General features: G+C 42.3%; 1 long non-coding RNA gene across 1 annotated transcript; it reads right to left on the bottom strand.

Annotated features, from left to right (window-relative positions):
- Positions 1-423: 423 nt before the first annotated feature.
- On the bottom strand, positions 424-2,974 carry LOC122172313 (uncharacterized). Its single transcript, XR_006172507.2, has 3 exons — positions 2,695-2,974; positions 2,400-2,537; positions 424-2,063 (listed from the first exon to the last, which is right to left on the bottom strand). It is a non-coding gene; the product is annotated as an uncharacterized LOC122172313 (long non-coding RNA).
- Between the last annotated feature and the right edge of the window lie 375 nt (positions 2,975-3,349).

Genomic DNA, 3,349 nt, shown 5'->3' with positions numbered 1-3,349 from the left:
ATTTCTGATGTTGTACATCAAGTATAAAGTCTAGGCAATAGAATTTTTTTTATCCTAGTTGCTGCCAACATGTTAGTAGTGCAAATAAGAAAATAGCCTGCAAACTGAAGACAAAAACAAAACTGAACCAAATACACGTTCTCTAGACATTTGCTATGTTAGTAAATAATCTTTAGTTCAAATGCAGCAAGGGAAAACATTACATCATCTTCCTGCCATTCCGTACAAAGAGTCCCTGTTTGGGATCAGTGAATAGGAATGTGCAGCCAGCCTCCTTGTGATTGCCTGCAGGTTATGAATTTGGAAATTGGTGGAAAATTTCAGATTGAGCTTGAACATTTGCTCTCATCTGGACTTTAATGTAACAGCCTAAAGGGAGTGTTGCTCTAAATTTTAAATCATACTGAACCTGACGAAGGGCTAGACATGATCCACACGAAAAGGTCAGAAAAGCTGTAAATGTTTATTTCGATGAGATCAGGGAGTGCTTTGATGCCGGTTTTACATTCCATCTATGTATCTAGTTACATAGTACACAGAGCACGCCTAGTGCACTTCTGTTCCAGAAATCTATTCTATACATGCAAGGAAAGAAAATGTACAGAAAGGGCAGATAGCACTCTGAGAGCCTAGGATGAGTGGAATTTGTGGGCAGTTGCACACAAATTTCCTATTCTTTCAAATCATCTGTAGAACAACCAGTTGGTCAAGAAAAAGGAAGCTGTAGGTTATTCAGGAACATTAATTCATTTAACATGAAGATAAAGACTTGCCTAGCTGACAGCAGTACATAATGAAGATATCTTGACTAATAAGATATCATCATAATGGGGAATATACATTTATATGTATCATGAAAGAGATAGTCTAAATACAATGGGCAAAGGAATGCAGATGAATGTCATCTCAGTCCTCTCAGAGTAGACATATGTATTTCAAAAATCACCAGTGAAAATGAGATTAGAAGAAATCAGCCAAACCATTATGGTATACTCTCAGGAAAGGAAGTCCAGTGGTGGAGGTATGTGTGAAGGGTCTCCGGGATTTAAATGGCCACAGAAGAAAGGGAACTGTTCCATCAAATGTATGGATCAGTCAGCTGTACAGATCCTGAAAAACAGATGTTTCTGCCTCCAAGCATGATTAGGGAAAGCTCACTAGGCATTCGTGAATCTTCAGCTGTGTCAGCTCTAAGCTTTGAGCACTGTTTCCAAGCGGAGTTTCAACTCTCTAAATGGCCAGTGATTTCAATGTTCTCTGCCTTCCAAACCATTAGAGCATGAATTCAGTGCCATATGCCACCTCAGAACTTGGACCCCTTGTGTTCAAATGGCATATAGCATAAATCTCTATCTCCAGTGGTTCTTGAGATTGGCCCCAAAATTATGTCAGAACAGACGTAGACAAAGAAAGCTAGAAAGTGATACAAATTATATGATTTTAAGATCCAATATCATTAATGGCCCAACTGATCCCCTCCCAGCACACAAAATAAGTGAGCACTTCTAAAAGTCTGCCTGCATGTGAACTACAGTGGGAGTGTCTCCACTTCAAATCATAATGGCTGAGTTTTACACAGCTCTGTTTAACACAGCCTTTTTAAACTGCATTGGGCTTGGTAACACTAACATGTGGTTCTTGTTCCCTTGTCTTAAAATATTGCTTACAGTGATATTTCCATGTGATTTGCAATGTGAACTTTGACGACACATGAATCATTAAACTAACTAATATTCATACTGGTAGCTCACCAACTTCCCCTGCTAAATCTGCGTGAAGTCTGGACGGCTGCCTTAGTTCATGTACGGCTGATTATTTCCTTGGCAGAGTCACTTTGTGATGATTTAGTGAAACACATTGGCTAAAAGACAAAATATGAAGATGATCCTTGGATAACTTACATAAAGAACAACCATAAACCAACCCTCTAGCCTCATGAAAGTGACTGTGTCCGCCAAACATATACATTAGTGACAGGCTCTATCTTGTGGTGGGACTCCACGACAAGCAAATCTCGTCACTTGTTTGGTCTTCAGCTTCAGCCTTTTTTGCTTCCATCCATTCTGCAATGACATACAAGTGCTGACTATAAAACAAGCTGGCTCACCTGCAGGGCAACGTCAGGAATAAATGTATGAGTATAAATGCCTGGTTGTGTAAGAACGAGTATGGGCAAGAATGGATGTAGGAGTGTCATTCATTAAAACAAGAATCTTTCAATGGGTGCTCATTAATTGCAGCCTGGGAAGGTTGCACTGATGAACATTTCAGGTCTGTATGTGATTAGGCGTATGAGTCTAAATCTGACATCACAGATACTAACAAAACGTCCATAATGGCGACTGCATATATTCAAGAATTACTTGGTATTATATCAAGATGTGAAGGGGTCAGCTCACCACTTATGCCTCTGGGCCAGGCCTGGCATGGCAGTTGTGTGTCTGCTAGGGGCTGCAGCTGCCAGGTGCTCTGCCTCTGTGGTGGCCTGCCTCTTCCTGTGAATTGGCATCCAGTCAGGTTACTTCCAAGTTTCTTCCCTTATGGGGTAGATCACAAACAAAAACAAGGGGAATTAACACTAACCAACTGAGTTAGTTTTTTGGGGGGAAGCCTCCCTCTCAGGGACCAGAATCACATCCTCCCTGCCACCAGGGAGGGATCTTCAGGCAGTTGTTGGGAAAGATCCTGACTTACCTCTGGAGCTGTGGGTTGAAGGTCTGTCCTCGTCACTGTTCTGCTTCCCTTTTATTGCCTTCTCCAGGCTGTGCATGTGTGGCAGGGCAGGGCTGACTGAGCCTAGAGCAGCTCTTTAACCTCTTGTTGCCCAGTGTGGGGTTTATGCCACACCACACAAACGTTTAGTTCCATTCATCCACTTGATCACAGATGATTCTATTGACACTGGGTATTGAAACTAAATGATAAATCATAGAATCATAGAAGATTAGGGTTGGAAGAGACCTCAGCAGGTCATCTAGTCCAATCCCATGCTCAAAGCAGGACCAACACCAACTAAATCATCCCAGCAATGGTTTTGTCAAGCCGGGCCTTAAAAATCTCTAAGGATGGAGATTTCACCACCTCCCTAGGAAACCCATTCCAATACTTCAACACCCTCCCAGTGAAATAGTGTTTCCTAATATCCAACCTAGACCTCCCACACTGAAACTTGAGACCACTGCTCCTTGTGTTGTCATCTGCCACCACTGAGAACAGCCGAGCTCCATCCTCTTAGTACCCCCCTTCAGGTAGTTGAAGGCTGTTATCAAATCCTCCCTCACTCTTCTCTTCTGCAAACTAAACAAGCCCAGTTCCCTCAGCCTCTCCTCGTAAGTCATGTGCCCCAGCC

Source organism: Chrysemys picta, chromosome 6 (genome assembly GCF_011386835.1).
Source record: "Chrysemys picta bellii isolate R12L10 chromosome 6, ASM1138683v2, whole genome shotgun sequence".
Classification (NCBI taxonomy): domain Eukaryota; kingdom Metazoa; phylum Chordata; order Testudines; family Emydidae; genus Chrysemys; species Chrysemys picta.
This window is presented reverse-complemented; position numbering and strand designations above follow the sequence as displayed.